The sequence below is a fragment of the Arachis hypogaea genome, chromosome 18, assembly GCF_003086295.3.
Source record: "Arachis hypogaea cultivar Tifrunner chromosome 18, arahy.Tifrunner.gnm2.J5K5, whole genome shotgun sequence".
In the NCBI taxonomy this organism is placed as follows: Eukaryota; Viridiplantae; Streptophyta; class Magnoliopsida; order Fabales; family Fabaceae; genus Arachis; species Arachis hypogaea.
The window spans coordinates 85,354,993-85,373,632 of NC_092053.1; the positions used below are offsets into that span (position 1 = coordinate 85,354,993).

Below are 18,640 nucleotides of genomic sequence, written 5' to 3' on the forward strand. Positions count from 1 at the left end.
AAAGAGAAAGAAAGGAAATTAAGCCTGCAACAAAGATATCAAAGCAATAAAACATAGGTAGGGGCGAATGCCAAATAAGAGTAAGGTTCTCACTACATGGTAGCTACAACATGTGAGTGATAAAACAATATAAGCTAAGGCATATTAACTAACACTTGATGCAAGAGTAAAGTCAAAGCATAGGTACATGACATGAAGAGCATGTTGCATCAAGCTTAATCAATAATTGACACAAACAATATTAATGATATGCATGAGAGCATTTGGTCCCATCCTAACTCAATGATGATGAGGTATAAAAACAAGGGTTTATGAGTTAGGAAGGACTAAAGCACTAATCTTGTGTGTAGAGAAAATATCACAATTAATGTGAAACAAGTCACGAAGCACCAAGATTAACCAAGAAATTCTCAACAATTGAATATAAGAATCTAAAACCATTATTAAAATAAGAAACTTAGAAAAGAAAATAAGAACAAGCTATAAAAACAAAATTAAAATGCAATGAATGAAAGGTATGCAAATGTGATGAGCGGATAATTTATACGCTTTTTGGCATTATTTTTAGTATGTTTTTAGTAGAATCTAGTTACTTTTAGGGATGTTTTTATTAGTTTTTATGTTAAATTCACATTTCTGGACTTTACTATGAGTTTGTGTGTTTTTCTGTGATTTCAGGTATTTTCTGGCTGAAATTGAGGGACTTGAGCAAAAATCAGATTCAGAGGTTGAAGGACTACTGATGCTGTTGGATTCTGACCTCCCTGCACTCAAAATAGATTTTCTAGAGCTACAGAACTCAAAATGGTGCGCTTCTAATTGCGTTGGAAAGTAGACATCCAGGGCTTTCCAACAATATATAATAGTCTATACTTTGGCCGAGTTTAGATGACGCAAAAGGGCGTTGAACGCCAGTTCTATGCTGCAGTCTGGAGTTAAACGCCAGAAACACGTCATGAACCAGAGTTGAACGCCAGAAACACGTTACAACCTGGCGTTCAACTCCAGAAAGAGCCTCTGCACGTGTAACATTCAAGCTCAGCCCAAGCACACACCAAGTGGGCCCCGGAAGTGGATTTATGCATCAATTACTTACTTCTGTAAACCCTAGTAGCTAGTTTAGTATAAATAGGACTTTTTACTATTGTATTTTCATCTTTGGATCATCTTGGGACGTCTAGTTCTTAGATCATGGGGGCTGGCCATTCGGCCATGCCTGAACCTTCATCACTTATGTATTTTCAACGGTAGAGTTTCTACACTCCATAGATTAAGGTGTGGAGCTCTGCTGTTCTTCATGAATTAATGCAAAGTACTACTGTTTTTCTATTCAATTAAACTTATTCTGTTTCTAAGATATTCATTCGCACTTCAGCATGAATGTGATGAACGTGACAATCATCATCATTCCCTATGAACGCGTGCCTGACAACCACTTCCGTTCTACCTTAAATTGAATGAGTATCTCTTGGATCTCTTAATCAGAATCTTCGTGGTATAAGCTAGATTGATGGCGGCATTCATGAGAATCCGGAAAGTCTAAACCTTGTCTGTGGTATTCCGAGTAGGATTCAGGGATTGAATGACTGTGACGAACTTCAAACTCGCGAGTCCTGGGCGTAGTGACAGACACAAAAGGAGGGTGAATCCTATTCCAGTATGATCGAGAACCTCCAGATGATTAGTCATGCAGTGACAGCGCATCGGACCATTTTCACAGAGAGGATGGGATGTAGCCATGGACAACGGTGATGCCTCCAGATGATTAGCCATGCAGTGACAGCGCATCGGACTATTTTCACAGAGAGGATGAAAAGTAGCCATTGACAACGGTGATGCCTTGACATAAAGCCAGCCATAGAAAGGAGTAGGACTGATTGGATGAAGACAGCAGGAAAGCAGAAGTTTAGAGGGATGAAAGCATCTCTATACGTTTATCTGAAATTCTCACCAATGATATACATAAGTATTTCTATCTTTATTCTCTGTTTATTTATTATTATTTTTGAAAACTCCATAACTATTTGATATCCACCTGACTGAGATTTACAAGATGACCATAGCTTGCTTCATACCAACAATCTCCATGGGATCGACTCTTACTCACGTAAGGTTTATTACTTGGACGACCCAGTGCACTTGCTGGTTAGTTGTATCGAAGTTGTGAATGAATAACGATTTATTAAGACGTGCGTACAGAGTTTTTGGCACTGTTGCCTGAGATAACAAACTTCGTGCACCAAGTTTTTGGCGCCGTTGCCGGGGACAACTGACGGTTCATCTTGTTGCTCAGATTAGGTAATTTTCTTTTTGTTTTATTTTTAAAAAAAAAATTTCAAAAAAAAAATATTTTCAAAAAAATTTTTCAAAAAATCTTTCAAAAAATTTCTCATCTATTTTCGAAAATTATTCTAAAATTTTTTAAGAATGAATTCTAGTGTTTCATGAAGCATGTTGAAGCCTGACTGGCTGTAAAGTGATGCACGGAAAACTTGTCTCGCAACAAATTTCCTTCGGCAAGTGTACCGAATTCGTCGTCAAGTAATAACTCACAAAAGAGCGAGGTCGAATCCCACAGAGATTAACGGATTAAGCAATCAATGGTTAATTGATTATCCTAGTTAGACGAATCAAATTGGAGTGATAAGCAACAAGGAAATGTAAATTGGCAGAAAAGTAAAGAAAGCAATAAAGTGCAGAAAAGTAAAATGGCAAGAAAAGTAAATGTAGGAACTAAAAATAAAATGAACATTGGGATCAAGAGATATTGCAATCCTCCGGATCATGTTCATTCTCATCTCTTTCTCAATCAATGCGTTCATTGATCTCCTTGGCAATCTTAAGTGATCGAATTACAATTTCTTGTAATTCAATCTCTCAAATCTTGATCAATAGCCAATTTCTTGGTCAATTGCTCATGAGAAGAGATGAAGTATGGTAACTGATTATACCACATGCATTTCCCAAATCAAGTGTTGGAAGGATTATAGTCACATATTCATCCACACCCAATTTGGTCCAGTATGAGAAAGCATTTCTAGCATGATCTCTTCATTCCTCTTTCAAGGTTCAGAAGAGATCCAAGTATCAATAGTTTCTTTTCCAAGATAACTACCTAATTGGATGAAGACCGAAAGCTCTCTAGTAAAATCAAGAGGAAAGAAAGAAGAAGAAGAATAAGAACTACACTTAATCCATTGAATCACAATAGAGCTCTCTAACCCAATGTAAAGAGTTAGTTGATCATTGCTCTACCAAAATAGAAAAGAAAAAAAATGAAGAAAAGTAAAGATGAAGATTGAAACTGAAATTGAAAATTTAACATTCATAAATGAAAATTACAACTAAAAGAAAGAGAAGGAAAAGTGTGTGAGGGGAGGGAGTCCGAAGACCCCTCTTAAGTCCCCCATTCCAGAATTTCCCCCTTTTCCCCGCTTTCCAGAATGCCTTCAATATAAAAACTAAGGCCTTTATATAGGCTCTCCTAAATTACAAAATGAAATTAAAAGCAAATTACCATTAAATGAAAATTCCTATTCTAGATGCTTCTTGTGGTCTTGATTGGTTGACAATTGTGGGCTTGCTTGCTTGAGCTTTGAAGTGGACTTGAGAGAGAGTGAGTCAAGTTGAGGTCCAGGTGCTAAAGTTAGTGCTAAAGTTAGCCACACTAACGCTACAAGTGTGGCGTTAGTGCTAAAGTTATTGTGGCTAACGTTGCACTTGCTGCCCAGTTGGTGTTTTTGGGGCTTAAAAGATGCCTCTTGTTTGTGCTCCAATTTCATGCCCACTATAGAGTATTTTACATTGTTGGAAAGCTCTGAATGTCAGCTTTCTAACGCAACTGAAATCACCTCAATTGGATCTCTGTAGCTCAAGTTATGCTCCTTGGAAGTGGACATGGTCGCTGGCATAGTTGCCAGCGTTACTGGAAAACTTGAGTGCCAATAATGCTAGCGATCAGGGCTTCACTATTTCCAGTTTCTGGAGCTCAAACTTAGTGTCCACCCCATACTATTATATTGTTGGAAAGCCCTGGATGTCTACTTTCCAATGTCTTTGGAAGCGCATCATTTGGAGCTCTACAACTCGAGTTACACCTCTTGGAAGGTGAAGAGGTCAGTTGGCCTTAATACAGGTTGATACCATGTTCATAATTGCACTTTCGGGGCAGGTTTTCTCCCTCAAATTTAGTGTCAATTGAATCATCTCATTTGGAGCTTTGTGGCTCAAGTTATGCGTATTTGAAGAAGGCATGGTCAGGCTGCCAGGTGGGACTTTTGCCCATGTTAACTACCACGTTAACTTAGTTAACGTGGAAGTTAACGTGGGTCTTTTTGCTTCGCCAACGTTAGTGGAGATCACCTTTTCCACTAACTTTGGCATCTCCCTTTCCTTCCACATTAGTTCCCACGTTAATGTAGTTAACGTGGAAGCTAACGTGGGTCTTCTTGCTTCGAAAACGTTAGTGGCACTCACTTTTTCCACTAACGTTGGCATATACCCCTTTCACAAGCATTATTGGGGCTCACTTTCCCCATTAACGTTGCTTGGTGCCTTTTGTCCCTTCGTTAGAGTTCACGTTAGTGTAGCTAACGTGACTCTTAACGTGGGTCTTCGTTCCATGCTCTCCTTCTTCAAAGTTAATGCCACTAACTTTTCTCACTAACGTTGTGGCTTTCCTTCCTTCCACATTAGTGCCCACGTTAGTGTAACTAACGTAGCCACTAACGTGGCTCTTCTCTTTTTCTTTTGTCCTGAAATCAATCAAACAAAGTGCATCAAAGTCTTGCTCTTAATCATGGGATCATGCACCATCCAATTTATCATATAATTCATGCAAAATTCTCATGAAATCATGTAAAGTACACAATGTATGCTTGAATCAAGATGTAAGTGAATATCTACAAAAAACTAGCTTATTTCCTAAGAAAATGCATGAAACTACCTTAAAAACATTAAAGAAAAGGTCAGTGAAACTGGCCAAAATGCCCTCGCATCACAACACCAAACTTAAAGCTTGCTTGTCCCTAAGCAAGTACTGGAACAAGAGAATGATGAATGGAATGCCAAGAGAAAATGAGTCACTCTTGTGGAAGTCATGTCCCTGGTTTTATGGTGGTTTCAAGCATAGCAACTTAGGTTCATTCCTTCACTGGCTTTCAGACCTTTATCATGTCCTAGAATACTCACTTTGTTTACATCCCATGAGACTTTTATTCATTGATCCTTTTGTTTCTTGTCAATTTAGGGCTTATTTGTGTTCTTAGGCTAAGTGCTCTGTAAGGGGGCAACTCTTTAAAATAAGCTTTCAGCCAACACTCCCGAACCAGTTGGTTCAAGGTGCTAGGTGTTGAAACACCCCTACGGACTTACTTCCTCAAGTCTCTCCCCCATACATACACACCACAGGCACATGGTTTGTTTATTTTCTTTCCTTGAGGTCTTGGTGTCCAGCACCTCTTTGGGCTGCTAAATGTTCTGTAGCAAAGATTGCTCTTGATAGTGGACTTTCAGCTGATAATCTCGGGTTAGTTAACCCAAGTTATCAGGTGATAAAGCACCCCTGAGAGCTTAGTAATCCTAGCCTCTTTTCTTGCTATTTTTTTTTCTTTTATTCTTCAACCTTTGTTCTTTCCCTTTTTCTTATTAGGATCTTGTTATTTAGCTAGACTCATGTGGTGTGTTCAAAGCATATGATTCAGGACAGATAGTTGTCTTCCCACCTTGTGGTTGAACCAACTTAGTTAACTTATGACCACACCACAAACTCAGGAACTTACTCCATAGTATGAACTCTACTCTGGTCTTTTATAAAACACTCATTCTCTTTTCATTTGATTCAAAAGGGACAAGCATACTAGTAAGCAAAGTAAGGATGCAGTAATGACATTCAGACTAGAAAACACAGCCTTAATCAATAAAAAGTTTAAAAGACAGAATTGACATGCTTATTCACAAGGAGAAAGCACACATACATACAAAGAACATAGAAGACAATCATGCAAATTAAAGTGCTGGAAATAAGTATGAGGAGAAAGTAATTTTACCACCTTGTATTTTATCTTCATTGTTGTTGCCCTTTTCCTCCTATTCTTCCCCTTTCCACACCAGACATAGAATGATTTCTTATACTCAAGGAACAATTAAAACAGTGGTGACGGGGTCCATGATGGATCATGAATGTCTTAGAATGAAGTGTGAGTATGCATGTGTTTCAGCAAGCAAGGTTAAGGATATAATAAAGACACAAGAGATACAAACAGGGACATTTTGATTGCATTAATAAGTGGTGTTGGCATGGTACTTTGCATGAAAGTTAAGTGGCAACACCAAACTTAGTGTGCCACTGTCAATCTAGAATGTTGCAAGTACCCAGTGAAGATTGAAATTCAAATTGTTGCATGGCAACACCAAACTTAGAGTGCAATCATATGCCAAATTCTTGAAAGTAAACTAACCAAAGCAAGGAAATGTTACCTACGATTGGGTTGCCTCCCAATAAGCGCTCTTTTAATGTCATTAGCTTGACATGTTGTTCACGACTTTCTTCCTCTTCTTCCAGTTTGTTAAGAGGAATGACCTCAAAAAGAAAGAGGAGCCAGTTAATGCCCCTTGTTTTGAGTGCCTCTCCCCAGCAAGCCTTCTTCTGTTATTAGCTTGAGTAAACTTTCTTGTTGGGATAGGGGTGAGATGGCTTTTGGTTGACCTTTCCTTCTTCATGAATATTGTCCTTCTTTTCTTGGTCACTATCCTTTTGTTAGTGTTTATGTTGATTGCCTTTACCACCTTGATTTCAGGATTTGGGTATTGTATGATGGGTGGAGCATCCTCTTCATCAAGAACTTCTTGAATTGGTGGTTCAATGAACTCACCCTCTATGCAACTCTCTGTTTCCTTGGAGTGTGGACTCCCTTGATTGACTTCCTCCCTTTTTCTTGACCTTTGAATGAACTCCTCTGTTTTTGGAGAGAGTGGAGTGGTTTCTCGTTGTGATCTCAGCTCTCCAATGAATTGTTCTTCAGAATAGAGTTGTGCATTCTCCCTCAATTTTTCTTCATGGTCCCTTTTTGCTATTTTCTCCTCTTCGATTGTTTTTATTATTTCTTCAAGGAGGAGTTCTATCCTAGTGAGTCTCTCCTCTACTCTACTTTTTCTGAGTTCTTCAATGATGAGTTCCACCCTAGCAAGTTTATCTAAAGGAGGTTGGGTAGGTTGTAATGGTTGGCCGGGGTTGGCTTGTGAATGGAATTGGTTGTTTTGTGGTTGTGTGTTCTAAAAGTGGTATGACTCTTGTGTGTAGTGGATTGAGTTTTGTGGATGGTAAAATGAATTGTATGGATTTGGGATAGAATTTTGTGCTGAGGCATACTCAAATGATGAAGAATTTAGGCATGTAAAACTTGGAGGTGAGATTGTATAATTGAGAGGTGATGGCTCTTGATGACTGGGGTATGAATGAGTGAAATCTCTTTGATTTTGATCTTCCCAGCCACAACTTGAGTAGTGATCAATTTTACCAAAATATGGACCATTTTGTGGCTCTGGAAAGTACCCCATTTCATGTTCTTGATACTCCCACCCACCATGAGCATAGTAATGTGAATCATTTTGTGGTGGTGGAGAGTTTCCCATGAAATTTGATTGACTAAAATATGATGGATACTCCTTTCTTTCCTGCAGAAAGCTCTGTCTCAAACAATAATCACTAAAAGAAATTGGAATCTCCATTGTCACAGATGAGTAAATTCCCAGTTAGGCAATATCACAAACAGTTGGTTAGCAAAAGAAAATAAAGAAACAAAAGAAAACAAAGACAAAAGAAAAGTGTCTAATCTAGTAAATCAATCAACCGGTAGTTTGTTAATCACAATTAATCCCCGGCAACGGCGCCATAAACTTGATGCATGGAAAACTTGCCTCGTAACAAATTTTCTTCGGCAAGTGTACCGAATTCGTCGTCAAGTAATAACTCACAAAAGAGTGAGGTCGAATCCCACAGAGATTAACAGATTAAGCAATCAATGGTTAATTGATTATCCTAGTTAGACGAATCAAATTGGAGTGATAAGCAACAAGGAAATGTAAATTGGCAGAAAAGTAAAGAAAGCAATAAAGTGCAGAAAAGTAAAATGGCAAGAAAAGTAAATGTAGGAACTAAAAATAAAATGAACATTGGGATCAAGAGATATTGCAATCCTCCGGATCAAGTTCATTCTTATCTCTTCCCCAATCAACGCGTTCATTGATCTCCTTGGCAATCTTAAGTGATCGAATTACAATTCTTTGTAATTCAATCTCTCAAATCTTGATCAATAGCCAATTCCTTGGTCAATTGCTCATGAGAAGAGATGAAGTATGGTCACTGATTATACCACATGCATTTCCCAAATCAAGTGTTGGAAGGATTATAGTCACATATCCATCCACACCCAATTTGGTCTAGCATGAGAAAGCATTTCTAGCATGATCTCTTCATTCCTCTTTCAAGGTTCAGAAGAGATCCAAGTATGAATAGTTTCTTTTCCAAGATAACTACCCCATTGGATGAAGATCGAAAGCTCTCTAGTAAAATCAAGAGGAAAGAAAGAAGAAGAAGAATAAGAACTACACTTAATCCATTGAATCACAATAGAGCTCTCTAACCCAATGTAAAGAGTTAGTTGATCATTGCTCTACCAAAATAAAAAAGAAAAAAAATGTAGAAAAGTAAAGATGAAGATTGAAACTGAAATTAAAAATTTAACATTCGTAAATGAAAATTACAACTAAAAGAAAGAGAAGGAAAAGTGTGTGAAGGGAGGGAGTCCGAAGACCCCTCTTCAATCCCCTATTCCAGAATTTCCCCCTTTTCCCCGCTTTCCAGAATGCCTTCAATGTAAAAACTAAGGCTTTTATATAGGCTCTCCTAAATTACAAAATGAAATTAAAAGTAAATTACAATTAAATAAAAATTCCTATTCTAGATGCTTCTTGTGGTCTTGATTGGTTGGCAATTGTGGGCTTGCTTGCTTGAGCTTTGAAGTGGACTTGAGAGAGAGTGAGTCAAGTTGAGGTCCAGGTGGTAAAGTTAGTGCTAAAGTTAGCCACACTAACGCTACAAGTGTGGCGTTAGTGCTAAAGTTATTGTGGCTAACGTTGCACTTGCTGCCCAGTTGGTGTTTTTGGGGCTTAAAAGATGCCTCTTGTTTGTACTCCAATTTCATGCCCACTACAGAGTATTATATATCGTTGGAAAGCTCTGAATGTCAGCTTTCTAACGCAACTAGAATCACCTCAATTAGATCTCTGTAGCTCAAGTTATGCCCCTTTGAAGTGGACATGGTCACTGGCATAGTTGCGAGCGTTACTGGAAAACTTGAATGCTAATAATGCTAGCGATCAGGGCTTCATTATTGCCAGTATTTGGAGCTCAAACTTAGTGTCCATCCCATAATATTATATATTGTTGGAAAGCCCTGGATGTCTACTTTCCAATGCCTTTGGAAGCTCATCATTTGGAGCTCTACAACTCGAGTTACACTTCTTGGAAGGTGAAGAGGTCAGTTGGCCTTAATACAGGTTGATACCATATTCATCATTGCACTTTCGGGGCAAGTTTTCTCCCTCAAATTTAGTTTCAACCATGTAGTGCCATATATGCTTGGAAAGCTCTGGAATCCTACTTTCCAATGCCACTGGAATCACCTCATTTGGAGCTTTGTGGCTCAAGTTATGTGTGTCTGAAGAAGGCATGGTCAGGCTGCCAGGTGGGACTTTTGCCCATGTTAACTACCACGTTAACTAAGTTAACGTGGAAGTTAACGTGGGTCTTTTTGCTTCGCCAACGTTAGTGGAGATCACCTTTTCCACTAACTTTGGCATCTCCCTTTCCTTCCACGTTAGTTCCCACGTTAATGTAGTTAACGTGAAAGCTAATGTGGGTCTTCTTGCTTCGAAAACGTTAGTGGCACTCACTTTTTCCACTAACGTTGGCATATACCCCTTTCGCAAGCGTTATTGGGGCTCACTTTCCCCATTAACGTTGCTTGGTGCCTTTTGTCCCTTCGTTAGAGTTCACGTTAGTGTAGCTAACGTGACTCTTAACGTGGGTCTTCGTTCCATGCTCTCCTTCTTCAAAGTTAATGCCACTAACTTTTCTCACTAACGTTATGGCTTTCCTTCCTTCCATGTTAGTGCCCACGTTAGTGTAACTAACGTAGCCACTAACGTGGCTCTTCTCTTCTTCTTTTGTCCTGAAATCAATCAAACAAAGTGCATCAAAGTCTTGCTCTTAATCATGGGATCATGCATCATCCAATTTATCATATAATTCATGCAAAATTCTCATGAAATCATGTAAAGTGCACAATGTATGCTTGAATCAAGATGTAAGTGAATATCTACCTAAAACTAGCTTATTTTTTAAGAAAATGCATGAAACTACCTTAAAAACAGTAAAGAAAAGGTTAGTGAAACTGGCCAAAATGCCCTGGCATCACAACACCAAACTTAAAGCTTGCTTGTCCCTAAGCAAGTACTAGAACAAGAGAATGATGAGTGGAATGCCAAGAGAAAATGAGTCTTCTTGTGGAAGTCATGTCCCTGGTTTTATGGTGGTTTCATGCATAGCAACTTAGGTTCATTCCTTCACTGGCTTTCAGACCTTTATCATGTCCTAGAATACTCACTTTTCTTGCATCCCATGAGACTTTTATTCATTGATCCTTTTGTTTCTTGTCAATTTAGGGCTTATTTGTGTTCTTAGGCTAAGTGCTCTGTAAGGGGGCAACTCTTTAAAATAAGCTTTCAGCCAACACTCCCGAACCAGTTGGTTCAAGGTTCTAGGTGTTGAAACACCCCTATGGACTTACTTCCTCAAGTCTCTCCCCCATACATACACACCACAGGCACATGGTTTGTTTATTTTCTTTCCTTGAGGTCTTGGTGTCCAGCACCTCTTTGGGCTGCTAAATGTTCTGTAGCAAAGATTGCTCTTGATTGTGGAATTTCAGCTGATAATCCCGGGTTAGTTAACCCAAGTTATCAGGTGATAAAGCACCCCTGAGAACTTAGTAATCCAAGCAGATCCTTGGTACAAGAACACCACAGACACATCCCTCAAGACTCAAACCCTTGGTGCCTAGCCTCTTTTTTTGCTATTTTTTTTCTTTTATTCTTCAACCTTTGTTCTTTCCCTTTTCTTATTAGGATCTTGTTATTTAGCTAGTCTCATGGGGTGTGTTCAAAGCATATCATTCAGGACAGATAGTTATCTTCCCACCTTGTGGTTGAACCAACTTAGCTAACTTATGACCACACCACAAACTCAGGAACTTACTCCATAGTATGAACTCTACTCTGGTCTTTTATAAAACACTCATTCTCTTTTCATTTGATTCAAAAGGGACAAGCATACTAGTAAGCAAAGTAAGGATGCAGTAATGACATTCAGACTAGAAAACACAGCCTTAATCAATAAAAAGTTTAAAAGACAGAATTGACATGCTTATTCACAAGGAGAAAGAACACATACATACAAAGAACATAGAAGACAATCATGCAAATTAAAGTGCTGGAAATAAGTATGAGGAGAAAGGAACTTTACCACCTTGTATTTTATCTTCATTGTTGTTGCCCTTTTCCTCATATTCTTCCCATTCCCACACCAGACATAGAATGATTGCTTATACTCAAGGAACAATTAAAACAGTGGTGACGGGGTCCATGATGGATCATGAATGTCTTAGAATGAAGTGTGAGTATGCATGTGTTTCAGCAAGCAAGGTTAAGGATACAATAAAGACACAAGAGATACAAACAGAGACATTTTGATTGCATTAATAAGTGGTGTTGGCATGGTACTTTGCATGAAAGTTAAGTGGCAACACCAAACTTAGTGTGCCACTGTCAATCTAGAATGTTGCAAGTACCCAGTGAAGATTGAAATTCAAATTGTTGCATGGCAACACCAAACTTAGAGTGCAATCATATGCCAAATTATTGAAAGTAAACTAAGCAAAGCAAGGAAATGTTACCTACGGTTGGGTTGCCTCCCAACAAGCGCTCTTTTAATGTCATTAGCTTGACATGTTGTTCACGACTTTCTTCCTCTTCTTCCAGTTTGTTAAGAGGAATGACCTCAAAAGGAAAGAGGAGCCAGTTAATGCCCCTTGTTTTGAGTGCCTCTCCCCATCAAGCCTTCTTCTGTTGTTAGCTTGAGTAAACTTGCTTGTTGGGGTAGGGGTGAGATGGCTTTTGGTTGACCTTTTCTTCTTCATGAATATTGTCCTTCTTTTCTTGGTCACCATCCTTTTGTTAGTGTTCATGTTGATTGCCTTTACCACCTTGATTTCAGGATTTGGGTATTGTATGATGGGTGGAGCATCCTCTTCATCAAGAACTTCTTGAATTGGTGGTTCAATGAACTCACCCTCTATGCAACTCTCTGTTTCCTTGGAATGTGGACTCCCTTGATTGACTTCCTCCCTTTTTCTTGACCTTTGAATGAACTCCTCTGTTTCTGGAGAGAGTGGAGTGGTTTCTCTTTGTGATCTCAGCTCTCCAATGAATTGTTCTTCAGAATAGAGTTGTGCATTTTCTCTCAATTTTTTTTCATGGTCCCTTTTTGCTATTTTCTCCTCTTCGATTATTTTTATTATTTCTTCAAGGAGGAGTTCTATCCTATTGAGTCTCTCCTCTACTCTACTTCTTCTGAGTTCTTCAATGATGAGTTCCACCCTAGCAAGTTTATCTAAAGGAGGTTGGGTAGGTTGTAATGGTTGGGCGGGGTTGGCTTGTGAATGGAATTGGTTGTTTTGTGGTTGTGTGTTCTGAAAGTGGTATGACTCTTGTGGGTAGTGGATTGAGTTTTGTGGATGGTGAAATGAATTGTATGGATTTGGGATAGAATTTTGTGCTGAGGCATACTCAAATGATGAAGAATTTAGGCATGTAAAACTTGGAGGTGAGATTGTATAATTGAGAGGTGATGGCTCTTGATGACTGGGGTATGAATGAGTGAAATCTCTTTGATTTTGATCTTCCCAGCCATAACTTGTGTAGTGATCAATTTCACCGAAATATGGACCATTTTGTGGCTCTGGAAAGTACCCCATTTCATGTTCTTGATACTCCCACCCACCATAAGCATAGTAAAGTGAATTATTTTGTGGTGGTGGAGAGTTTCCAATGAAATTTGATTGACTAAAATATGATGGATGCTCCTTTCTTTCCTGCAGAAAGCTCTGTCTCAAACAATAATCACCAAAAGAAATTAGAATCTCCATTGTTACAGATGAGGAAATTCCCAGTTAGGCAATATCACAAACAGTTGGTTAGCAAAAGAAAATAAAGAAACAAAAGAAAACAAAGACAAAAGAAAAGTGTCTAATCTAGTAAATCAATCAACCGGTAGTTTGTTAATCACAATTAATCCCCGGCAATGGCGCCATAAACTTTATGCATGGAAAACTTGTCTCGCAACAAATTTCCTTTGGCAAGTGTACCGAATTCGTCGTCAAGTAATAACTCACAAAAGAGTGAGGTCGAATCCCACAGAGATTAACGGATTAAGCAATCACTGGTTAATTGATTATCCTAGTTAGACGAATCAAATTGGAGTGATAAGCAACAAGGAAATATAAATTGGCAGAAAAGTAAAGAAAGCAATAAAGTGCAGAAAAGTAAAATAGCAAGAAAAGTAAATTTAGGAACTAAAAATAAAATGAACATTGGGATCAAGAGATATTGCAATCCTTCGGATCAAGTTCATTCTCATCTTTTCCTCAATCAATGCGTTCATTGATCTCCTTGGCAATCTTAAGTGATCGAATTACAATTCCTTGTAATTCAATCTCTCAAATCTTGATCAATAGCCAATTCCTTGGTCAATTGCTCATGAGAAGAGATGAAGTATGGTCACTGATTATACCACATGCATTTCCCAAATCAAGTGTTGGAAGGATTATAGTCACATATCCATCAACACCCAATTCGGTCCAGCATGAGAAAGCATTTCTAGCATGATCTCTTCATTCGTCTTTCAAGGTTCAGAAGAGATCCAAGTATGAATAGTTTCTTTTCCAAGATAACTACCCAATTGGATGAAGATCGAAAGCTCTCTAGTAAAATCAAGAGGAAAGAAAGAAGAAGAAGAATAAGAACTACACTTAATCCATTGAATCACAATAGAGCTCTCTAACCCAATGTAAAGAGTTAGTTGATCATTGCTCTTCCAAAATAGAAAAGAAAAAAAATGCAAAAAAGTAAAGATGAAGATTGAAACTGAAATTGAAAATTTAACATTCATAAATAAAAATTACAACTAAAAGAAAGAGAAGGAAAAGTGTGTGAGGGGAGGGAGTTCGAAGACCCCTCTTCAATCCCCCATTCCAGAATTTCCCCCTTTTCCCCACTTTCCAGAATGCCTTCAATGTAAAAACTAAGGCCTTTATATAGGCTCTCCTAAATTACAAAATGAAATTAAAAGCAAATTACAATTAAATGAAAATTCCTATTCTAGATGCTTCTTGTGGTCTTGATTGGTTGACAATTGTGGGCTTGCTTGCTTGAGCTTTGAAGTGGACTTGAGAGAGAGTGAGTCAAGTTGAGGTCCAGGTGCTAAAGTTAGTGCTAAAGTTAGCCACGCTAACGCTACAAATGTGGCGTTAGTGCTAAAGTTATTGTGGCTAACGTTGCACTTGCTGCCGAGTTGGTGTTTTTGGGGCTTAAAAGATACCTCTTTTTGGTGCTCCAATTTCATGCCCACTACTGAGTATTATATATTGTTGGAAAGCTCTGAATGTCAGCTTTCTAAAACAACTACAATCACCTCAATTGGACTTCTGTAGGTCAAGTTATGCTCCTTTGAAGTGGACATGGTCGCTGGCATAGTTGCCAGCGTTACTGGAAAACTTGAGTGCCAATAACGCTAGCGATCAGGGCTTCATTATTGCCAGTTTCTGGAGCTCAAACTTAGTTTCCACCCCATACTATTATATATTGTTGGAAAGCCCTGGATGTCTACTTTCCAATGCCTTTGGAAGCGCATCATTTGGAGCTCTACAACTCGAGTTACACTTCTTGGAAGGTGAAAAGGTCAGTTGGCCTTAATACAGGTTGATACCATGTTCATCATTGCACTTTCGGGGCAGGTTTTCTCCTTCAGATTTAGTGTCAACCATGTAGTGCCATATATGCTAGGAAAGCGCTGGAATCCTACTTTCCAATGCCACTGAAATCACCTCATTTGGAGCTTTGTGGCTCAAGTTATACGTGTCTGAAGAAGGCATGGTCAGACTGCCAGGTGGGACTTTTGCCCACGTTAACTACCACGTTAACTTAGTTAACGTGGAAGTTAACGTGGGTCTTTTTGCTTCGCCAATGTTAGTGGAGATCACCTTTTCCACTAACTTTGGCATCTCCCTTTCCTTCCACATTAGTTCCCACGTTAATGTAGTTAACGTGGAAGCTAACGTGGGTTTTCTTGCTTCGAAAACGTTAGTGGCACTCACTTTTTCCACTAACGTTGGCATATACCCCTTTCGCAAGCGTTATTGGGGCTCACTTTCCCCATTAACGTTGCTTGGTGCCTTTTGTCCCTTCGTTAGAGTTCATGTCAGTGTAGCTAACGTGACTCTTAACGTGGGTCTTCGTTCCATGCTCTCCTTCTTCAAAGTTAATGCCACTAACTTTTCTCACTAACGTTGTGGCTTTTCTTCCTTCCACGTTAGTGCCCACGTTAATGTAACTAACGTAGCCACTAACGTGGCTCTTCTCTTCTTCTTTTTTCCTTAAATCAATCAAACAAAGTGCATCAAAGTCTTGCTCTTAATCATGGGATCATGCATCATCCAATTTATCATATAATTCATGCAAAATTCTCATGAAATCATGTAAAGTGCACAATGTATGCTTGAATCAAGATGTAAGTGAATATCTACCCAAAACTAGCTTATTTCCTAAGAAAATGCATGAAACTACCTTAAAAATAGTAAAGAAAAGGTCAGTGAAACTGGCCAAAATGCCCTGGCATCATAAAGCCATGTCTAAATTCAATTGGACTGGGGCTTCGAACCCAACATTATCAAGAGCAAGCTAGTTGTTGCTAATCCACCTGTTGTTGTTCCTGATCCACCTGATTTACATGCTAAAGCTTGACTGGCTATTAAGCCATGTCTAACCCTCATATTGGAGCTTTAGACTAAGAGTGCAAGATTCCTGGAATTCATATTAAAAATTTTGGAATCCTTATTTTTCTTTTTCACAAATAATTTTCGAAAAATACAAAAAAAATTATAAAATCATAAAAATCAAAAATATTTTGTGTTTCTTGTTTGAGTCTTGAGTCACTTTCAAGTTTGGTGTCAATTGTATTTTTTTCTAAAAATTTTATGCATTTTTCGAAAATTCATGCATTCATAGTGTTCTTTATGATCTTCAAGTTGTTCTTGGTAAGTCTTCTTGTTTGATCCTCATATTTTCTTGTTTTGTGTCTTCTCTTGTTTTTCACATGCATTCTTGCATTCATAGTGTCTATACATGAAAAATTTCTAAGTTTGGTGTCTTGCATGTTTTCTTTGCATTGAAAATTTTTCAAAAATATGTTCTTGATGTTCATCATGATCTTCAAAGTGTTCATGGTGTTCATCTTGACATTCATAGCATTCTTGCATGCATTCATTGTTTTGATCCATAACTTTCATGCATTGCATCATTTTCATGTTTTTCTCTCTCATCATTAAAAATTTAAAAATAAAAAAAATATCTTCTCCTATTTATTCTCATAAATTCAAAAATTTGAGTTGACTTTTTCAAAACTTTTCAAAATTTAGTTGTTTCTTATGAGTTAAATCAAATTTTCAATTTAAAAATCTTATCTTTTTCAAAATCTTTTTCAAAAATCAAATCTTTTTCATTTTTCTTAGTTATTTTCGAAAATTTTAAAAATATTTTTCAAAAATCTTTTTCTTATCTTTATCACATAATTTTCGAAAATATCATCATCAATTAATGTTTTGATTCAAAAATTTCAAGTTTGTTACTTGCTTGTCAAGAAAGATTCAAACTTTAAGTTCTAGAATCATATCTTGTGATTTCTTGTGAGTCAAGTCGTTAATTATGATTTTAAAAATCAAATCTTTTTCAAAACTAATTTCAATCATATCTTTTCAAAAATATTTTTATCTTATCTTTTTCAAAATCAGATCTTTTTCAAAAATTTGATTTTAAAATATCTTTTCTAACTTCTTATCTTCTTATCTTTTCAAAATTGATTCTCAAATTTTGTTTCAACTAACTAAATAACTTTTTGTTTGTTTCTTATCTTTTTCAAAACTACTTAACTAACTCTCTCTCTCTAAATTTCGAAAATATCTCCCTCTTTTTCAAAAATTCTTTTTAATTAACTAATTGTTTCAAAATTCAATTTTAATTTATTTCTTCTTTTAATTTTCGAAAATCACTAACCATTTTTCAAAAATAATTTTCGAAAATCCTTCTCTCTCATATCCTTCTATTTATTTATTCATCTACTAACATCTCTCCCTCACTCACCAAAAATCCGAACCCTCTCTCTCTCTGAGTTCAGATTTTCTCTTCTTCTTTTCTTCTACTCACATAAGGGAACCTCTATACTTGGGCAAAAAGGATCCCTATTATTATTATTTTTCTGTCCCTCTTTTTCATATGAGCAGGAGTAAGGACAAGAATATTCTTGTTGAAGCAAATCCAGAACCTGAAAAGACTCTGAACAGGAAACTAAGAGAAGCTAAATTACAACAATCCAGCAAGCACCTTTCAGAAATTTTCGAACAAGAAGAGGAGATGGCAGCCGAAAATAATAATAATGCAAGGAGGATGCTTGGTGACTTTACTACACCTAATTCCAATTTACATGGAAGAAGCATCTCCATCCCTACCATTGGAGCAAACAATTTTGAGCTGAAACCTCAATTAGTTTCTCTGATGCAGCAGAACTGCAAGTTTCATGGACTTCCATCTGAAGATCCTTTTTAGTTCTTAACTGAATTTTTGCAGATCTGTGATACTGCTAAGACTAATGGAGTAGATCCTGAAGTCTACAGGCTCATGCTTTTCCCTTTTGCTGTAAGAGACAGAGCTAGAGTGTGGTTGGACTCTCAACCCAAAGATAGCCTGAACTCTTGGGATAAGCTGGTCACGGCTTTCTTAGCCAAGTTCTTTCCTCCTTAAAAGCTGAGCAAGCTTAGAGTGGATGTTCAAACCTTCAGACAGAAGGAAGGTGAATCCCTCTATGAAGCTTGGGAGAGATACAAGCAACTGACCAAAAAGTGTCCTTCTGACATGCTTTCAGAATGGACCATCTTGGATATATTCTATGATGGTCTATCTGAATTAGCTAAGATGTCATTGGATACTTCTGCAGGTGGATCCATTCACCTAAAGAAAACACATGCAGAAGCTCAAGAACTCATTAACATGGTTGCTAATAACCAATTCATGTACACTTCTGAGAGGAATCCTGTGAGTAATGGGATGCCTATGAAGAAGGGAGTTCTTGAAATTGATACTCTGAAGGCCATATTAGCTCAGAATAAAATATTGACTCAGCAAGTCAATATGATTTCTCAGAGTCTGAATGGAATGCAAGTTGTATCCAACAGTACTCAAGAGGCATCTTCTG

General features: G+C 37.7%; 1 non-coding gene across 1 annotated transcript; it reads right to left on the reverse strand.

The window, feature by feature from the left end:
* Positions 1-18,198: 18,198 nt before the first annotated feature.
* Positions 18,199-18,306, reverse strand: LOC112773572 (small nucleolar RNA R71). The gene has a single exon (XR_003188117.1). It is a non-coding gene; the product is annotated as a small nucleolar RNA R71 (small nucleolar RNA).
* Between the last annotated feature and the right edge of the window lie 334 nt (positions 18,307-18,640).